The following is a 22707-nucleotide window of genomic DNA, read 5'->3' as shown; positions in this document are numbered from 1 at the left end:
AAATACACTTCATAAATATCTAAAAATATTTTTATTTTTCTTGCTTAGGTACGCTTATGGGACGACTTCCAATCTTCCCGCTGTACGTCGTCCATACGTGCTTGGTACGCATACGATAAATCTACCATGAAAAAATAGCCTTTATCAATAATTTTCTATAATTCTCGAGGACCCCATCCCCCATGGCTCAAATCTAACGTTGCGGACTATGGGAACAGCCCCAAGGCCTCCACGATCCCACCCGGTTCCCCACTTCCTGCGGGAGCCGGCATTGCTATTCCTCACAGAGGGCACCTTACATGCTTCCATTCTAATTTCAAACATGATTTCAACAGTTTAAGCAGAAAATTCAGCACAATTATGATAGAATAGAAAATAGGAAAGAAAAGATATACTTCTACGCTCAACAAACTCGTAAGCAGAGTACACAGTTTAATTTAAAAGCACCCTACCACAACTAGTTTTTTAAATGCATTGTACAATAAAATGCGTCACAAAATAGGCTACATACATGGTGACTCTATAACGTCACATAGAAAAAAGAAGGCCACTCTTACGCTACCAGGAAAACTCAACAAAAGTACAAATCCCAAACTTCCCTTGTAGTGATTTCTTAGTTGCAGGTCTAGTTGTCAGATCGACACACACACTCCCTCATGGCTGGTATACACCCACACCACACCTATTCAGCGCATCCGTCACTACACACGTGACCCTATCCATAAAAAAGACGGAGCGCACTTTTTGTACGCCATTTTACAGTTGTTCTCAAAGCACCGAACAAGGGGCCCACTACTACATGCGTGGCCTCTTTGGTCACTGAGTTAGCGGTGGCCGAAGCACTGACAAGGTGAAGAACCTGTGATGATGATGATGATGGGAGCACGAGTATGTCATTAGCCATACAAATATCAAGACTTGGCACACTTTATGAGACTTCTTTGTTGGAGATCGTGTCTACATCATGAAGAAAGTGTTGTTTCCACAAAAGGTGAGCAGTGAGACTTGAGTACGCATCAGAAGGAGTCAAAGGGATATAGCTGACTACATACAAAAATGCGACGAACGCACTCCTATATAATGTATTAATTTACATGTTTCATTTTTTCCCCAATAACTGTAAAGTTTTTATAATCACTGAAATGTCCGGAATATATTCACAATACAAACAGGGACATATTATCAAAGACCGCTGTTAAAATTATTGCTGTTTTATCGACAGGAAACTGCTGATAAAACGGCGAGAATAGACTTGATAATACGGCCTTGTTATTTCCTATAGAAGCCCATGTTAACACCAGAACATGGGCTTCTATGCGAATTATCAAGGACGTATTATCAAGCCCATTATCAACGTTTTATTGGCACTTTCATACCGATAACACAACGATAATTTTATCACCGGTCCTTGATAATATGCCCCCTGGTTCGTAGAAATATGACAATGAACGACTATAAAAGTGCGATGTTATGTAACTGAAAATTAATATAGCAACAAATACAGATCATAACATCTTTCTTTTAATTTCTTTTAGATGTACAACTTCACGAGGGATTATGTAACAAGGTCGAATTCAATAGCACAAGGTGAACAAAGAACCTTGTTTCTAAAACAACAACAACTTATCTGTAAAAGGAGACAATCTATAGTAGGCAGCAGGTGCTCAAAACACACATTGGCCTAACGAGGCTTCAGCTAGGATGACATACCTTCCTGCGCCCACACACAGTCGCACCTGAGTATGTCACAAGTCTTTAAAAGACATTTTGCTTGTTAATGAGGCTTTGATGTTCCCCCACCCCGCTTACAGCCTCTGCAGCTCCACTCTTCTTTTTCCTTGAACTTAAACCCCCCCCGCCCGAAAATTTTGACTGTGGTTGCGCCTCTGCCTTCAGGTACCTCCCCCCTGTCGTGTGTGTCTCCCACGTTTTAATGTCCTTTTTTCTCTTTCTCTTTTTTACTCTCTCACATTGTTTCTCTTTCTTTTTTAAAGTTTTGGACGCTACTATCTCCACTCTGCTGTATACAACCTAATCTGAATTGAAGTAGTTGACTGTCTTGATTACAGTGAAGGCTTCTTCCACACGGAGAGACCCATCTTTCAATCACCCCAATAGCACTAAGTGACAAAGAATTTTGGGGCATATTATCAAGGACCGGTGTTAAAATTATCGCCGCAGGAAACTGCCGATAAAACAGCGATAATGGGCTTGATAATACGCCCTTGTTAATTCCAATAGAAGACACAAGAACATGGGCTTCTATGAGAATTAACAAGCCCATTATCGCCATTTTATCAGCCGTTTCCTGACGATAAAACGGCGATAATTTTATCACCGGTCCTGTATAATATGCTGTTTGTTTCCTAAACAACAACAAATTATTTCTGAAAGGACAGACTAGGCAGTCTGCAGCACCTTCACTGTGTAGAAATGTATAATTACCTCCGAGCACTGAGAAAAGATAGGTTACAACAGTCTGACAAACAGATCTACAAGCTTATTACGCCACTTTTCTGTCACTTTTAAAATGGGGAAAGTGATGCAAAGAGCTTGTAAATCTGCGTCTGACATAATTTCTCTTTCTCTCTTAAACTTATAGACACTGCTGTCTGCTTCGACATGTAGAAGAATTGTTGAAAACAAGTTGTGAATTCCACTGTCTGAAGTGTTTAGCTGCAGTGTTTATACAACGGTAAGCACAGAGGCCTAGATCTACAAACCCTTCATTGCAATGCATTAGAAATAAGTCTGCATCTTTACAATCCCGTTGTGCCACTTTTCTGTCAGTAATGCAGTAGGCACTTCCATATAGACACCACTTAAATGCGGCATTATAATAGAAGTGAATTGTACCAGGTACACTGCACACGTAAAACCGTACAGTTACCTTGACTTGTAATGCTTCACCTCATTTACTCACATCTACATAATTCTAAACTCTAATTTTCTTTTTTGTTTTGCAGATTACCAATCGGACATCTTTTGGACTCCATTTCTCATTTTGTTTATAATATTGTTTTTTTTAAAGTTATTTTTCTAGCTGTTTCAAATATGGTTATAATTAAGTTTTGTTTACAGTTATGGTTTTAATAAAAGTTCATTAAAAAAACGACATACTTCTTTTATTTTGTTGGGGGGGGTATGACGGTCCACAATAAAAATAATGTTGAAATACTATAGTAAGATGTTCAAGACTAGGATTGAAAAGTATTGAGTTATATTTCCTCTGGATAGACTACAATTTACCACATTTACAAACCTCATGCAACATTTTCCCATGCAAACCTACCCCCCTACAAAATTAAATGTGTGCGCCTCAATGACGCCTCTCAAACCACGGAAACAATGACCTCACAAAAATTTCTATATTGTATGAGGGGCTGCGTTGCCCTTCGCCTACTGCCTTGCAGTCCACGACGCCCAGACCCAGTTGCTGCACTGTCCATTGGGAGGAAACAGCCATTACAACGCAGTGATAACCACACATGATCGTTATCACGAAGCCCTTAGCACGCATGCCTTTATCACGCATGCTTTTACAAATAGTATACATTTACCACGCATGATAAAGGCATAATCATAATAATGTCATTCTGTTCACGAACTCGCGTTCCAATGGCTGTGGCTTACGTGCTTCAATTTAGTTCGTAGGTATACGTGTGACCAAGTCTGATAACATCCGAGGCCAAGGACAAAAACCGTGGTGTCTGTGGCAAGAAATCTCATCGATCACAGAGAAAATAGGAGGACGGTAAAATGAAAGTAACAGATATAATAAAAATAACGGTGAAAAACTACTAAAATTGCCGTGGACGGAGTACGTAATCAATGTTTGGCGCCTCGGCACTACGTTTCAAATAAATATAGATGATTATTAATATATTACAAAAGTACAGCAGCGGATGACACACACGACCTAGGAAAAGAAAGCGGCAAATTTAATACCTGAAATAAAGAAAGGTTTGCTTGTTGAACTTGAAGAAAAAGAAAAAAACGTGGGCTTGGAAACGAGGCTGCGCATGCGTACAGAGTACAACTGCTGCACAAAAAAAAACGAAAAGTTTTACATACTATCATAGAAATATAGCTCTTTTTTTAACCAGTAAACTTAGAGGCATATTATCAAGGACCGGTGTTAAAATTATCGCAGTTTTATCGGCATGAAACTGCAGATAAAACGGCGATAATGGGCTTGATAATACAGCCTTGTTATTTCCCATAGAAGCCCATGTTAACACCAGAACATCGGCTTCTATGGGAATTAACAAGGGCGTATTATCAAGCCCATTATCGCTGTTTTATCGGCAGTCTCATGCCGATAAAACAGCGATAATTTTATCACTGGTCCTTGATAATATGCCCCCTGGTTCTCAAAAAGAACTCCGTTTTTTTTTCTTTTAGCCCCAACGCCCCCACGATCCCAGACGGTTCCCCGCGCCCTACCAATCTGCTTTCCTACTTCAAAGAGAGAGCAGATTAACTTGCTTTCTCTTTCAAATAGAAAAAACGGTTCGCTATGGTAAACTGGGAGCGGCGTTGCGGCGACAGTACTGCCCTACCATAGCAAACAGCAGTGTCCCGGGAGTACGACCCCGACACACTGCAAGAGCCGGCCCTGGAAAATGGTGCTCCCCAGGACCATCAATGGTTCCACTAAGGGGGCGGCGCGACGCTCGCCCAACATTAATAAAATAAAACCCAGACAGTGCAGGCACCCGGAGCTGGAAGGTCATTTTACATATTACTGCCCCAGAAAGGGGGCGTTCCCCGCGACGTGTACGCGGAGAGAGGGAGGGAGAGCTCGAAACATATTTTTTTTTAAAAGCCGCGAGGGCTGCAGCTTCCCGAGGCTGCGGGGAGGAGGACCGTAACCCCTCCCTCCCGCATCCTTCAAAATAAAACCAGAGGAGTGGTGTTACCCAGTGCGCGGGGCACCTTACAAGCCCCCCATTATGTAAAAAAATTGCCCCCGTAATTTACCCGCCCGGGACCTAATGAATAAAACGGACTTCTAGGTTTTTTTTCACTTTTCCCACTGCGTACGAGTACCACACAAGTACCCCGCGATTTTTTATTTAAAAAAATTAAAATTGAGCCTAAAGATCCATGTACCACCCCCTGAGCAAGCCTATAGGGTCAGAATGTTTCTACCCTGCCCCCTTTCCTTATTTCTCAACTTTATTTTACTATTTTCCTTTGACTCGGTTCTCGCGACAAACAAGATGGCTGCCAACACTTCCTGGTTTGGAGTGTTGACAGGCAATCAGCATGCAGCTCGTAATTGTACGGATTTCCGTACGAGTACGCCGCGATTTTTTTTTTCTTTTAAAAAAAAAAATAGAGCCTAAACATCCATGTACGACCCCCTGAGCAAGCCTAGAGGATCAGAATGTTTCTATCCTGCCCCCTTTCCTTATTTCTCAACTTTGTTTTACTGTTTTCTTGTGACTCGGTTCAACCGAGGCACAAGATGGCCGCCAACACTTCCTGGTTTCGACTGTTGACAGACAGTTGACAGACAGTTGACAGCCAATCAGCATGCAGCTCGCGCTCGTACTTGAACGGATCTCCGTACGCGTGCAGAAATCTGTCTCTAGATATCGCTATGACTTTACTTGTAATTTTCTCAGAAACTACTGAACGGATTTACATTTACCATTTAACAAAAAGCACAATCTGCGAACCGAAATCTACCTCTCTGCCAAATTTGGTGTAATTCCGTTCAGCCGTTCGGGCTGTAGCCCTGGCTAAAGGTCCCTATGGAAAATTGCATGGGGAAAACATGTTTTGGGACCCCCCTTTCTTCTCGGCCCCCACTTGACGAATCACCCCCAAACTTTCAGGGAAGGAGCGGAACCAAGCAGGCCATTTTCTTGGAGAAATTCGTGAAGATTCGTCCACCAATGCCAAAGTTATTCCAAATAGAATGTTGTGGATTTCCTATGGAAAGTAGGTCCTAACTATAACTACCTACTGGCGACCGCCAGTAGGTAATATATATATATATTACCTACTGGTCTATATATAGACACATATTAACCTATAAGTCACTCCTATGGCAGGCCTCGACAATCCTGGAGGCAGAGCGATTGGTTTTGTGTGAGAGGGTGCCCTAGCATGAGCTGAGCCCCTCTGTAGCTTTTGGAACCATCTCCCTATAACTGTTCTATGATATAGCCATACCATATACCTTTAGGTGCATTATAATCCTTGCGGTAATGCTAACTTTGGTTTGGCTTTATCAAAACATGTCGTGTAAGGTGTCAAACACTTTGGAATACTACTCCTCAGCCAGTTCTGGCGGCGGGGGTAGCATTCCACCCTTCTAGTGGGAGAAGACATGTAGTTACTGGTAAACTGGGTTAAAGTTAAACAGAGCCCCAGCATCACAAAATGGATACTTCTGCCACAGACACGAGTTTGCCCTCCTGCTGCTGGATGAAACTCCGGAAGGGGAGGCCTGGACAATAGGTTTCCTGTTAAGGGAGGTGCTAGCACCTCCCCAGACAGGCTTTAGTGTATTGGAGCAGGGTGGGTTGCATTCAGTGAATACTTTTCAGACACTGCCTGGGGCACACAAGGTGCTCCATGCATTTCCCAGTACAAACCGGTTGCTGGGGCACTCAGCCCCAGCTCTGGTGCGAAACTGGACAAAGGGGAAGGGGTGTAACCACCCCCTCCCCAGGTACTCCCATAGGTGGGACCCTAAAGTTAGCCCAACCCCTAATCTTGCTATAGGAATAGGAGCCCAGTCCCTGAGACTTTAGATTACCCTGGACGAAGCTCTGATACATAATTCCTGGACCTTCAACATTCCATTTCGACCTAAAGATCGAAGAAATCTCTCTTGTGGTCAAGGAGTGACCACCCTGTCCAAACATGCACCAACAGCATCTTTGCCGGTCTGCATTTTCGAGGCTCCCGCCGGATCCTGAAGAATTTGTGACACATGACATGGACTTCCAGACATCTCTGATGCTGACCTGCACTCCCAGTAAAGCTTAGACCTGTGGCGGGCACGAGAGACGTGGGACTGGAACTCCTGGACATCCTACTTCCTTGCTACTGCACCTACTTCTCGGAGCACCTTTTGCCCTTAAGCTCAGAGGCCCACACTCCACGAGTGTCTAGTGGGCCCGCTTTGTGTAATTCAGCTTGATGTGTCTTTGCAGTTCCTAGTCTGTTGGCTAGTGAGCCTCCGCGAAGACCAATCTTCACTTTCTTGAGCTTTCCTGGTTGCTCCAGACTGCTCCCACTCCTCTCCAAAGGAGGAGTTCCTCAGACCTTGCTGGTCTGCACCAAAGCCCATCTTGACATCCTGCGTGGACTGCGTTTGCCAAGGCTTGTTGAGTTCTATCTGGATTCTGACACTGCAGTCAACTAGATCCTTTGTCCGACAGCTCGAATCCAGCTCCTGGTCATCGTCAACACCTCATGGACTCCGTGGCTGAAGAGACAAGTTTCACCTCTATCGGGCGTGGCTTGCGCGCCGGACGGAGGAGACGCTCTTCCCGTGAGCTCCGTGTCGGACTTTCTTTGAAGATGCCGTGAGAGCGTTATAACCTGGTCTTTTGCTATCGGAAGCGGCTCCGTGGACAGCGGAAGGCAACGCGACCCAGATGCAGCCATCGGAGGTGGTTTTCGTGCAGGGAGGACTCTGAATGCACAGCGGTAATCATTCCTTCAGACGCAGCGCGGGCGGCCGCCATTTTGTGCGCTGCGCCCGTGTTGCCGTTTTTTTGACCTCTGCTGCATCTCCCTTCCTCCTGCTGGCATTATTCCTCAACTTTGCCCATATTATGCACTACATGTCGTCTTTTCTGCTGTTCCTGGCCTTTTTGGTTACCTTCTAATTATGCTCTTGCATAACTCTCTGCTCTCTGACAGGAAAATGTGCCGCCATTTTTCTCATGCCATATTTGAAGTGCTATGTATGTTTTTCCCGCATACTTGACTTTTACCTCAGCGTTACTACACGCTTCTTGTTCCTTTGTTATCCAATTACCATCGGTATGTTTCCACTGCCTCCATGCGTTGGTCGTGCTGCCTGGTGAATGGCTTGGCGTTACATTTCTTTGACTCTACACTCCATGACGCCATGAAGGTTTGCCATACTGTCAACTATTCAAATCAGTGAATGCCTATTGTTTGTCCTCGTGTGGCTGTTTTTTCAACTGCGCACTGATCAATAGTGCCTTTCAGTGTCCTCTTTTTTGCCACAAGGTGTGCACCTATTACATTTGGGCGTCCACATTATATTTTATTGTCGACAGCGGCTTTGGTCACAACTTCCTTCCATCAGCCTGCATTATGGCGAATCTCTCTACTTCGCCGAAACTGTCGCAAACAGGAACAAAACCTAAAAGGCCAAAGAATGATCCTCCCTCCCCTATTAACACTTCGAACAACCCTGTTCTTGACTCAATTCTTGAGGAGGTGCGAGGTCTTCAACCTTTTATGTCTGCTACCAACGCTAAGCTTCAACAAATCGAGGAACGGTGGGTTGTCATGGAAAATAAGGTTTTGAACTTAGAGCAACGTGTCAGCGATGTCCAAGACCTCTCAACCAAGATTCCACTTTTGGAACAAGAAATTCATAAGCTCAAATTGCACACTGAGGATTTGGAAAATAGAAATAGACGCAACAACCTACGCGTTTATGGTGTTCCGGAAAATTTGGAGGGGTCCGACATGGTCTCTTTTATTCGAAAACTTCTTCAGGAACTTTTGGAACTCTCCCCATCGACTCATCCTCTCAACATCCAGAGAGCACATCGTCTTGGCCGTATCAACTCCAACGCAACCAAACCACGTGGAATCATCATGCTATTCTTGGAGTTCACCGAACTCATGCATGTTCTAAAAGCTGCCAGGGCCAAACGTCACCTTCAGTGGTCTGGCCACAACATCTTCATTTCTCAAGACCTCTCTTCTGCCACCAACGCTCGTCGTAAGGAATTCCTGAATCTTCGTCCCACGATGCGCCAACTCAATATTCAATATGGAATTCTTCATCCCTGTTTCTGCAAGATCACACATAATGGGCGTACCAAGTCGTATGATGATCCTCAGAAACTTCGAGACTATTTGATGAGTATCACTCCTTCTACCATGGAAACTGCCAGCTAATGCCTTTTCGTTTTTCAATGTTTCTCCTTTTCTAAAATCACTCCTTCCAGTCATATATCCGCTCTTATTGTGTATCCCCTTTCTTCCTTGCTAGTACCCTCTCTCTCACATCTTTGTATATGTCCTTTCTCATATGTCCGTATCTGGTTTGCTTACGGGTCATGTCCTCTCCCTGGTGTACCCACGTCTCGCATGTTTTGGTTACTGTTTTCTTCTCAGATCAAGCCTATGTGCCTTGGTCTGTTTCTTCATTATCTTTCCATCTTTCTGTCTCTCTCCTTTTTTTTTCTCTTCACTCTTTCTTCTTGCTTCCTTCTTCTCAGGCTTCCTCTGCTGTTTTCTTTAAGTTTATATATCTTTTTCCCATGCTACCTAACTTTTCTTTCCCCTCTTGAAATGAGCGTTCCCCTGCCCAGAAGTTTAACCGTTATTTTTTGTCTCCTTCTATGTAGTGATCTCCTTGCTGTGTGTTGCACCCACTCTTCGCCCATTCCTCCCTTCATCCGACATGTGTAATTTTGTCTCTTGGAATGTTCGTGGTCTTGGTCATCCTGTCAAGCGTCAGAAGGTATTGTCTCACTTAACCAAATTTCATTCACAGGTTGTCTTTCTTCAAGAAACTCATTGCTCAGACATTGATTCCCTTAAATTGAAAAGACAATGGGTGGGTCAAGTTGTATTTTCTCCTGCTGTTAACAAAAAAGGGGGGGTTGCTATATTATTTCATAAGTCTTTGAATGCTCAAATTATCTCCTCTCAAAATGATGATGAAGGTCGTTGGGCAATGGCAAAGGTTGTTATTCAAAACAAGACGATGGTCTTATTAAATATTTATGGCCCTGTTCGTCCAGATCCCAAATTTTGGAAAGACATTAAATTGCTTATTTCATCCATTGACTGCCCTAATTTCATCGTTGCTGGTGACTTTAACCAATGGCTAGATCCTTTTTCAGACCGATTATCTTCCAGTAAATTTCAACCTGATAAAACCCATAAGGCCTTTCAATCTGCCATTGCCTCTCGACCTTTACATGACTCTTGGAAAGTGTGTAATCCTGATTTACTTGAATATACTTTTTTTTCTAATGTTCACCACACACGCTCAAGGATTGATTATATTATGGTTAGTAAGTCTCTCCTTCCCTCCCTTCAAAAATCTGTTATTGGCTCTATCTTTATTTCTGACCATGCACCGGTCTACACTACCCTGGATTTATCCATTACTCCTTCCACTTTCAGTCGATGGAAATTTAACTCTTTTCTTTTATCAGATGCCACTTTCATGAAAAAATGTACTGAGTTTTTTAATGAATATTTTTCCCTTAATAATCCCGTCGACACTTCCATTCCTAATACCTGGGATGCTTTTAAGGCTTCTTTTCGTGCTTTTACGATTTCCTATGTTTCTGCCAAAAAGAAGCTTAACAAGCAAAAGTATGCAGACCAACTTAAACATATTAAAACCCTTGAACATACATATTTCTCCTCCAAATCCCCTTCTGCCCTTCAGGACCTGATTTTGGCCAAAACTGACCTAAATAAAATTATCACCAATGAAGCTTGTCATACACTTCTTAAAATAAAATCTAAATACCATGGGGGTCAGAACAAAGCAGGCAAAATGTTGGCCAACTACTTGAAAATCAAATCGGAACGTAAAGCTATCGGCCCAATTTTTAATGACTCACTCAATAAGCTGGTTACCTCTGATGAAGATATTGCTGAAGTTTTCCACAATTACTACCAAGCTTTATATACAGATGACACTCGTCCTACAGATGCCAACCTAACTACTTTTTTTGATGGTCTTCCCTCTCCTCCAGCCCTTCCTGATGAATTTTCGCACTTAGAACGTGAAATTACCCTCCAAGAGATTACCTCAGCCATTCATTCCCTTAAAAAATCAAAAGCCCCTGGTCCTGATGGCCTTCCGATTGAATTTTATTCCGCCTTTCATTCTTTTTTTGCTCCCAAACTCCTTCAATTATTTAACTCCTTTATCTCTGATACTAAGGCCTCTGGTTCCTTTTTAGACGCCCTCATTGTCATCATCCCGAAACCTGATAAGGACCATACCCAATGTAAAAATTTCCGCCCCATTTCCTTAATTAATTATGATTGTAAAATTTTTGCTAAAATTCTTTCCTCCCGCCTTGATTCTATTATACCTCGCTTAATCAACACAGATCAGGTGGGATTTGTCAAGGGCAGACTTGCTGCTGATAACGCACGTCTTTTTTCCAATGTCCTCTCTTATAGTAAAAATGTCAAAGTCCCATTGGCGGCCCTATCCCTAGACGCTGAAAAAGCTTTTGATCGTATTAATTGGCAATACATGTTTCAAACCCTTACTTGGTTTGGCTTCGGTCCAAAGTTTATAGCATTGGTTAAACTCCTTTATTCTTCCCCTCGTGCTAGTATTTTTGTTAATAACCAATTTTCCAGATTTTTCTCTTTAACAAGAGGCACAAGACAAGGATGTCCCCTTTCCCCTTTATTATTTATCCTTTGCCTTGAACCCTTTTTGCAACGTATTCGTTCCAACCCTCATATAACTGGTTTAAAATTCTCTTCTATTGAAGCTAAACTCTCAGCGTATGCTGACGATGTCCTCATATACATGTCTAACCCTGAATCTTCCCTTCCACCCTTTTTAGATGAAGTTCAGTTATATTCCTCTATATCGGGATATAAGCTCAACCTCTCCAAAACTGAAGTTCTTCCCCTTAATTCTCTGTGTTTTCAATATATGTTCAGTAACACTGATTTTGCATGGTGCCCATCTAAAATCAAATACCTCGGTATATGGTTCTCTTCCTCTCTAAAAGATACCCTTAAATTTACATTTGATTCGTTACTTAACAAAATTCAATCACTTTTACAGATTTGGTCTCCCTTATTTCTCTCTTGGTGGGGCAGATTGGACACCATCAAAATGATGATTACCCCTCATGTTTTATATACAGTATCTATGCTCCCTTTCAAAATTCCTAAATCCTATATTTCCCGTATCAACTCATTGTGTACAAAATTTTTGTGGACCAATAAACATCCCCGCATAGGACTACATAAGTTAATGCGTCCTAAAAATGAGGGTGGTGTTCGGTTCCCTGATTTTTGCTCTTACCACTCTGCCTTCCTTATCAAACAATCCTTCTCATTGGCTTATGATTTCCTTGACACTCCTGTCCCTAAATGGGTGCTCTTGGAACGCTCCTTTCTGAAGGATTTCTCATTTCAACATGTTCCTTTCATGACAAATTGCACCTTTATATCCAAATACCCTATTTTGAAATATTGCCAATCTACATTGCAAAGTGTTTTTTCCTCCTCCCTTTCCCCTCTTCAATGTTTTTTATCATCTGTAGTTTGGTACAACAAATTTCTCAGATATAAAGGTAAATCATTCTATTTTAAACACTGGAAAGAAAAGGATATAATGTTTGTACATCAATTTTTTCTTGATTCTACTCTCCTCTCGTTTGTAGATCTACAAACTAAGTTTAACTTACCTTCTTCTTTTCTTGCTGAATACTCTATTATAAACTCTGCTATTCAGTCTCATCTATCCTCATTATCCTCTTCTTCCGACTCCTTTTCTTCTTTCACTCCTCTCACTCCACTTTACCCTCTCTTCTCTTCCCAACAACCCAAAGCTGCTCTTGTGTATTCGCTCTTATTATCTAACTGCTCTGTCCGAACTAAGTCTACAGTGGAGACTGCTTGGGAAAATGATTTGGATGTCTCCTTTGACACTGCGTTATGGGATCGTTTATGGTCTCGCCTCTTTAAAGTTTCTGTTGCTGCACGCATTACCCAATCCTTACTTTTTATTTATCACAGAGTTGTTATTACCCCGGTTACTATTCATAAATTTTCTCCAACATCTTCTCCTTTGTGTTGGTCCTGTTCCACAGTACCTGGTACTCTACAACACCAACTTTACTATTGTTCCCCAGTTTTGTCTTTTTGGACTAATGTTTGGAATATATGCATGAAAATGTTATCTTTTTCTTCACAATTGTCCTTTATACACATATTTTTAGGTTCCTTAGCTGATGATATTGATATTATTACACCTTCTTCTGCTAAACTGTTAGATCTTTTTATTGCTCTTGCATTTAAAGTTGTGTTATCGTGTTGGAAAGATAATTCGAAACTCTCGGTCCACACTTGGTGGAACTATATTTGTGACGAACATAGAATTTCTATTGCCTCTTCTACTTCTGTTCCTTTGAAAATTAAATCTGACTTATTATGGCTCCCCTTTACTTCATACCTCTCTTCCAATCCTCCCCCCCTACTGCGTGCCTCTCATCCCTCATGATCCCTCCTTTTCCCTTTCTCTTTCTTCTTTCATCTCTCTCCTCTCTCCTCTTTTTCTGTCTTCTGCTTTCTCCCTTTTCCTCTTTCCTTTCTGATCCTCTCCTCTCTCCTTTCTATCTGTTCATACCTTTTTCTTTTTTCTTCCTCTCTTTATAAATTACTGTAGATTGATGTCTTCCATTGTTATTACACTCATATGTAATTTTTCCTAATTTTTCATGACATATTTCTTGTATCACCCTTTATTGCTTAATAAAAATTTCTTAAACAAAAAAAAAAAAGTTTCACCTCTATCACCTAAAAGCACCCGACATTGGCTGCCATCTTCTTTCCGCCATCCTGGTCACTGGCTAGTGACCCAGACTCTGTCCTTTCTGCTTCCAGGTTCTTCACATCTCTGATCCACCCTTGGATCCACCCGGACACTTTTCCTCTGGTCGCCTGCAGCACTTCTTTGCAGTTCTCCATTGGAATCAATGACGAAACCCGACACCAAAAGACACCTATGCACCCGGCTTCCCTGGGTGAGGTAACACAAGTACTCCAGCGCTCCTGTGGGTCTTGACTCTCGAAGTGTCCTAGTCTAAAAGGGTTCCATCGTAGTTCACCTAGAAGTACCCTTAAGCTTTAAGCTTGTAACTTGTTCGTTCTCCATAGAAAGTCAATGGTAACCTGCGGCTGTGTCTCCCGTGGACCTCCTACATCCTAACCTTTGGTGGTTCTAGGCAGCCCCAGCGATTCCACAGGCCCTAGGCCTGCTTTCTAACACTCATGTGGTTCTTATACCACTATTTTAGTATATGGTTTGTGAGGCCACTAGGGCATAACATATACTGTGCAACTTATTGTATGCTCATTAAGTTCCTTGTATTGTACTTTTACTTCTGACCTCATAAGGAGTCCAGAAGGTTGTGTTTAGAATAAATACATATATATTTGATATATACCTTGTGTGGTGCGCTTTCATTTGATCATTCAAGCGATTATAATTGGTCAAACAACTAGCTTAACTCCCCTCTAAGTCTTAGCCTGAACGCTGCTCTCTACAGCTACCACTAGGATAGCTTTCTATAAGGTTGAATTTACAACCTACCATGAATAAGGTTCGTTTGGACTGGTGCAAGATGCCCACTAGAATAGTGGACATCATATACCAGGCCAACTTCTCACAATGGTCACAGCGTGAAGGAAGGTACTCAGGGCACACACGGTCACAGCATGAAGGAAGGTACTCTGAGCACACATGGTCAAAGCGTGAAGGCAGGTACTCAGAGCACACGTCACAGCATGAAGTCAGGTACTCAGAGCACGCATGGTCACAGCGTGAAGGCAGGTAATCAGAGCACACGTCACAGCATGAAGTCAGGTACTCAGAGCACACGTCACAGCATGAAGGCAGGTGCTCAGAGCACACACGTCACAGTGTGAAGGCAGGTATTCAGAGCACATGTGACAGTGCGAAGGCAGGTACTTAGAGCACATGTCTGTAACAAAACGGAGCATAGAGGGAAAAACGGACAGGGTTGCCACCCACTCAAAAAACTCGTCAACAACAGAAGCACTGTCTTACGGACGTAGGTTATGTCAGTAATTTTTATAACGGATCAGTCAAAAAGTCCTGATTGCCGTTATACTCCCCTATATATTTTGTTTTATTCAGGGATATTTTACTGCACTGCGTCCAGATTTTTGAATAGTAAAAAGGAAAACCTAATGGCCAACAGTTCGTTGACAGTCACATAGAGCAAACCCAGACATCTGTCTGGAACCTAAATAAATGCCGAGTGTGCACCACATAGGAATCAAAAAATGTGTGATGAGCCAAATGACACCTCACGGGAACACCACCAATGGGGCAACTGGTATGTAAATTCCAGACTGGGCCCCTTTCTCATCATTGGTCATCATTCGGTTCAAAAGATATTGTGTCCAAAACAACATACCAAGGAGTGCAAGAAAACGTGGTAGCAGAGGAAATCTGCTTGTGACAAACAAAAGTGCTTAAAATCAGCAGGTACACCCCTCCGTAAATTTATTGAAAAATGGGTGTGCTCTGTTGAATTAAAAAGTCTGGTAGCTATTCTAGCAAACTATTACCTAACGCCGACATGTTTCTTTGCCGCAATATTTTGGCAGATTCTTCAGGGCAGCACAATTTGCTGCCACACCACTACTGGACACTTGCTCAGTGTAAACTGTCAAAGGAAGAGAAGGCACATTAGGAGGATTAAAAACCCAAAGCCACCCTTAGAAAATGCGTGTCTGGTGTTGTATCAACAATATTTACCCTCGCGCAGCTTGCTTTACTCATACCAGCTGCCGGGGAGCCCAGGAATTAAAATTAGTGCTCCAAAGGTGAGTTTTTGTAATCACCACGACTGTAAACATCAATCTGGGAGTACAATGACAAGCACACACTAATGTCAACATTACTCAAGCAAGTATGATAGTTAAAAAACAGTTAGGAAACACTCACAGCTCTCCGAGTTAAGGTCAAACGAACAAGATCTTCCCGTCTAAGTCCCACTCACGTGTAATAACCTAGCTTGTTGCTCAAACTTGTAATGTACTCGCAAAATCTACAATATGCGGGGCACCATTATCCCAATTTTGGTATAAAAAACAGCTACGAAGTATATTATATAGCACTCCTCAACCTTGAAACGGTAATGTGCGTGTAGGTCCCTTGCTCAATGCTATCGTAATGCCTGCACAGTTTTAAAAATATCGAGAATCATAACAAGGCTCGCGAAACCAGAGCGTATTAAATGTTAGCTTCCGTCCTTGTTACACCATCTATTAGTGTTCAGCTTTAGTGTCTAAAATCATCGCAAATTGCTGTTCCAATCCCATACACTCTTACAAAGCTGGGCGGGGCACATAAACACAAAGCGTGATAAAGTCCCGCTTCCGAATTTGCCCCACCGCCACATACACACAAACAGAATCAGATGCTTCAAAAATTTGGGCATGTGGACACTACAAGCCAGGTATTCTACATCTCAACGTGGTATTTCTAGACAGACGCCTTGTCTCATTCTCGAATATCAGCCCCAAAATGCCAAACTTAAGACGGTTTGTAAAACGCTGCGGCGCTGCTACGTGAAAGACACGTGATACAGCGTCTATTGAGCGTGGCGGCCATCTTAACCTAGTCATCAGATACTATTATGAAGCCAAAACTGAGCCTGATGATAACATTTATCAACGAGAGACACATTGCAAGTCAACAATGCTTGGAAAACTGCCTAACAAAAGAAGTTCTGTTAACCGCTGAGACGTAGACGCACGAAACACACGCTCAACCATGCATATTGCCCTTCTTAAGCTAGTCTCCAACGGTAGTCATAAAACCATAACTGAGTCATATAATGATAATTGCCATGGATAGCCACACACCAAGCACAAAAACTCTAAGAAAACCTGGTGGTACTATGTCCACAATTGGTTACATCATCAGAATCACCCTTTAAAAGATTAAAACACACTTGGGACATGCTGATGCAGCTATACCCTCACATCAGTATAGTCAACGCCTTGACAGAATTTAAATAAAAGATATGCTCTGTACAAGAGGCTCAGCATATGAAATTGCGATAGAATGGAAAAGGCCCCAATTGGGGAGGAGCTTCGCGGGCAAGCAAGATGGCCGCGTAAGCTCGGAGCTCCGCAGACCCTCCGACCCTCCGCATATATCCTGTGAGAAATCCTGATCCACGGTTGTGGATTCCACTTGGCGAGTGGTCGTAGACACGGGACCCGCTTTCCGTTTCTAAATCCGACATTTCTTGGCGAAGTTATGTCGTGCTGAACTTTGTGCCAGGGATGCGCCATTGTCCCGGAGATGGCTGACGGTCGAGACGACGCGGAGCATGATCGATATGTTGAGTGAGCGCCTCCTGATTCTGTTGGCGGAGTGAACGTAGCCGCGGAGTTGCCTACCGTTGACTTGCACTCGGGGAGGCTACGCTCCGCGCCCATCTGAGTGCTCACAACGACATCGCCCCTCTGCCCTTTGTTCTGCCCGGACCCAACATGGCTGGCAGGGGTGAACCCGACAGGACGGCGAACCGGGCCAGTAGGAAGACGGTCCAGCCTCAGACCAACAAGATCGACCGGTACGCCCAGCAAAGGACCTCGCCCCCTGTGGTCGCTCAATCTAAGGACTCCCTACGGGCGGGCTCACCCGAGGGATCGGAACCTACTCTTCGCAACATCATGGGGGCTATCACTGGCATCAGGACTGAGATGCATAAACAGCACGAGGTCCTGACACACAAGGTGGACACACTGGCTATCGATCTCAATCTGATCAGGGCCGACCTGGGCAAAACGAATGATCGAGTGAAATCTCTCAATATCAAAACCTCCAGCCTCACGACCGATGTCTCGGACCTGCAAGCGGAGGTTCGTACCTTGAGGTCGGTTAATGACTTGTTTTCGAGGCGGCTGGAGGATTTTGAAGGACGTGCCAGGCGGCAGAATGTTCGCATCATTGGGGTGCCGGAGGGAGCGGAGGAAGCGGCCGTTGACCTCTTTGTCGAAGACTTGGTTAAGAACCATCTCGCTCCAGCAGGCCTCAGTCACTTCTTCTCGGTTGAGCGGGCCCACAGAATACCGGGCGGCCCACCGAGACCCATCATCGCCCGTTTATTCAACTTCAGAGATCAAGATGCGATCCTCCAGGCCTCAAGGCGACATGGGCCTCTCAAGTTCCAAAACGCAGATGTGAACTTTTACCCGGACTTCACCAGGGCTGTTCAGAGACAGCGTCAGAGTTTTGCGGGGGTAAAGCGGCGCCTCAGGGACTTGGGGCTGAAATACTCTATGCTGTTCCCCGCTAAACTGCGCATTGAACGCGATGGCCGCACCCTGTTTTTTTATATGCCTGAGTCTGCGAGTGACTGGCTGGACACTTTGCCGCACCGGCGTGAGGAGCAGGAGGAACATTCTGAAGGCGCCTCTGGTGGCCCTGATCCTCAGGAATAATACTTCTCGCACTACCTTTGTCGGTTGGTGTGCCCGTTGACTATGACCGATAATGCCAATGCTGTTGCACTTTATTGGGAATATCCTATTCTCACATGGAGGGTGGCAGGGGGGGACTGCGGGGGTTCCTTACTCCTCTAGGGTCTTTTTGTAGCTTAGTTTATGGGGCGACAGGCACACTGCTGGTTGGGGGGGCTTTTTAGTCTGCTGCAGGGGTGCAGGGTGGGGGGTGGTGTTGGGGTTGGTTTTGTGTGCTTTCTTTGTTTCTTTCTTCTTTCTCTTAGGCAATGGGTCGTATGCTCTGCTTTGTATCGTGTATCAGTGGGGCCTCTGGGGGCTGGTGAAGGCTTGAGACACGATGATGGGGGGTAGGACACTGAAAGTTCTTTGTTGGAATGTCAATGGCTTGGGTGATCGTATTAAGAGGGGGGTGGTATTGCAACTGTTTAAAAGACATATGCCTGATATTGTTCTTTTGCAGGAGACACACTTGGTGGGGAACACGTGCCGAGCGCTCAATAGGAAGGGTTACAAGATGGTGGCACATTCGGGGTTCTCTTCGGGGTCCCGGGGGGCGGGTGTTATGGTGCGCACGTCCCTTCCGTTTGAGATTGACTCCACTATTGTGGACGAGAGGGGGCGGTACGCAGCCGTCGCAGGGCGGTGGGAGGGGCGTGTCTTGACACTGGTTTCGGTTTATGTTCCTCCGGGTTTACAAAATAACACCTTTCAGGACCTTGGCAGCGCCATTTTGAATCTGCCAGCAGAGTTGCTTGTTGTGGGGGGTGACTTTAATTTTGTTTGCTCTGGATCCTTGGACAGACATCCGCCTAGAGACCTCCGTAGCTCGCAAATTTGGCTGCCCACTTTCCTTGATACTATGGGGTTAGTTGACTTCTGGAGAACCCTCCATCCCACCCAAAGCCAATACTCCTTTCACTCTGGCGCACATGGTAGCCTCTCGAGGATTGATTACGTTCTTGCCTTGGCTGCTCATGCACCGGCGATCTCTGAGGCCCGATTTTTGGCGAGAGGTATCTCGGACCATTCCCCGCTCTGGGTCTCATTCGATTTTAATATTGTTGTAACGGAGCGACCGGTGGTGGTCAATCCGTGGTACTTCCGAAACCCAAAGACGCGTGGTCTCTTGGCCAAGGCTATCGAACTCTACTTTGCTGAGAACGTGGGCTCGGTTGCATCGGCTGCCACCTTATGGGAGGCGTTTAAAACGGTCTTGCGGAGTGAAGGATGTACCACGTTACCACGCGTACTTTTAGCACGCATACCATTACCACGGATTTTTTACAACGCAGGTCATGTTACAACGGATACCCTTACAACGCAAGACACTACAACGCACATACTATTACAACGCATACCATTACAACGTAAGTATAGGTAAGTATATATATTTTTAAAAAAAATATTTTTGTAATATTTAATTTAATAATTCATTATTATATTTAAAATAATTATTTTTAAAATATTTAATTTAATTATTCATTATTTAATCATTAAATAATTATATTAATGACATTATTTTTAATTGTAATTTTTTTAAATATATATTAAAAATACCCCTGTACCCCAAAACCCATTCCCAGCCCTAAAACCTAAAAATACCCCTGTACCCCAAAACCCAAACCCAGCCCTAAAACCTAAAAATACCCCTGTACCCCAAAACCCATACCCAACCCTATAACCTAAAAATACCCCTGTACCCCAAAACCCAAACTCAGCACTAAAAACTAAAAATACCGCTGTACCCCACAAAACCCAAACCCAGCCCTAAAACCTTAAAATACCCCTGTACCCCAAAACCCAAACCCAACCCTAAAACCTAAAAATACCCCTGTACCCCAAAACCCAAACCCAACCTTAAAACCTAAAAATACCCCTGTACCCCAAAACCCAAACCCAGCCCTAAAACCTAAAAATACCCCTGTACCCCAAAACCCAAACCCAGCCGTAAAACCTAAAAATACCCCTGTACCCCAAAACCCAAACCCAACCCTAAAACCTAAAAATACCCCTGTACCCCAAAACCCAAACCCAGCCCTAAAACCTAAAAATACCCCTGTACCCCAAAACCCAAACCCAGCCCTAAAACCTAAAAATACCCCTGTACCCCAAAACCCAAACCCAGCCCTAAAACCTAAAAATACCCCTGTACCCCAAAACCCAAACCCAACCCTAAAACCTAAAAATACCCCTGTACCCCAAAACCCAAACCCAACCCTAAAACCTAAAAATACCCCTGTACCCCAAAACCCAAACCCAACCCTAAAACCTAAAAATACTCCTGTACCCCAAAACCCAAACCCAGCCCTAAAACCTAAAAATACCCCTGTACCCCAAAACCCAAACCCAGCCTTAAAACCTTAAAATACCCCTGTACCCCAAAACCCAAACCCAACCCTAAAACCTAAAAATACCCCTGTACCCCAAAACCCAAACCCAACCCTAAAACCTAAAAATACCCCTGTACCCCAAAACCCAAACCCAATACCCCAATACTTACCTTTAAACTTACCTAAACTTACGATGTAATGGTATGCGTTGTAATAGTACCTGCGTTGTAAAGAAATGCGTGGTAAAGGTATCCGTGGTAATGGATCCTGCGTGGTAAAGGATCCGTGGTAACGGTACTGCGTGCTAAAAAATCTGTGGTAACAGTTACATACCGGAGTGAGGCATTCGCCCTCATAGCGGAAGCCCGTAGGAACAGGGACGCCGACATGGTGCGCATCGAGGCAGAGATTATGGAGTTAGACTCCCGATTGGAGGAGGGCCCTGAGCCCGAGCTGCTACATAATCTCGCCCTTAAGCAATCGGAGTATCGAGACCTTGCCACCGACGCTGCTCTCATTATGGGCAGGGAACAGCAGGGTCGGATTTACGACGTTGGTGACAAGGCGGGCAAGCTACTAGCTTGACTCGATAAGAAAGAGAGGGCCAGCCGCGTTGTCCCGGAGATATTGGGAGACGACGGATTGTTGGTCACTGATCCGAGCGCAATCGCTGGGTCCTTCTCGGAACACTTTCGTGGCGTTTACTCCTCGGTCTCGGACCGATCTGAGGCCGACTCGGGCGCTCTCCTGTCGGATATCGATCTTCCGTGCCTGTCGGAAGCGGATCGAGACGATCTAGACAGGGATATCACTGCAGACGAGGTTGCACTCGCAATTCGCTCTCTGAGATCTGGTAAGGCGCCTGGCCCTAACGGTATTCCGGTAGAGCTATATAAAATCAAACCGGATGTAGTTTCCCCGCATCTGCGGAACATGTTCCTGGAGGCGCGGGAGATTGGTATGCTTCCCCACGACCAGAGGTTGGCCACCATTGTGGTTATCCATAAGGAAGGGAAACCAAGAGATTTGTGCCGATCATATCGCCCCATTTCTCTGTTAAATGCGGAGCCTAAGATTCTAGCCAAAATGCTCGCCAACCGTTTGGTTGGCGTCATTGGCAACTTAGTGCACCCGGACCAGTCGGGCTTTATTCCACACCGCAACACTGCTCTTAACCTACGTAGACTTCACGGCGCCCTGGCCAGGGCCCATACGCATGAGGAGCCGGCTGTCCTGGCATCGTTGGATGCCATGATGGCTTTTGACTCTCTTGAGTGGAGTTACCTGTGGGCAGTGTTGGCGAAGCTCGGTTTTGGTCCGGAATTTGTAGGGTGGGTCAAACTCCTATACGCTGGTCCGTTGGCTAATGTAGCGGTCAACGGTCGAGTTTCAGCATCCTTTGTTCTTCAGAGGGGCACCAGGCAGGGCTGTCCTTTGTCGCCCCTCCTGTTCGCTCTTGCACTCGAACCGTTGGCGGCCTGGTTACGCAGCCACCCTGACCTGCATGGTATTCGGTGGTCCCCATATTTCGAGGACCGAGTATCACTGTATGCAGATGATATTCTTCTATACCTCACTTCCCCCTGCAAGTCCCTCATTGTGGCCTGTGACGTGCTGCGACTTTTTGGTCATTACTCCGGTCTAGTTATTAACTGGTCTAAGTCACATTTGTACGTCCTGAACGGGGGAACGCCTCGCCTCCCGAGAGGCTGCGGCATACAGGTGGCGAGCCAGGGCTTCAAATATTTAGGGATCTACATCTCCACCAACTCCAAAGCGCGCTATGAGCATAACTTGCTTCCCCCTCTTCTCCGCCTTCGGCATGACGTGGAGGGGTGGCGTAAACTCCCGCTCTCTTTGCTTGGGCGCGCGGCGTTGTTTAAAATGATGTCCTTGCCCAGGTTCCTTT

This window comes from Lissotriton vulgaris, chromosome 3_2 (assembly GCF_964263255.1).
Source record: "Lissotriton vulgaris chromosome 3_2, aLisVul1.2, whole genome shotgun sequence".
Taxonomy (NCBI): Eukaryota; Metazoa; Chordata; class Amphibia; order Caudata; family Salamandridae; genus Lissotriton; species Lissotriton vulgaris.
Note: the sequence above shows the minus strand (reverse complement) of the source record.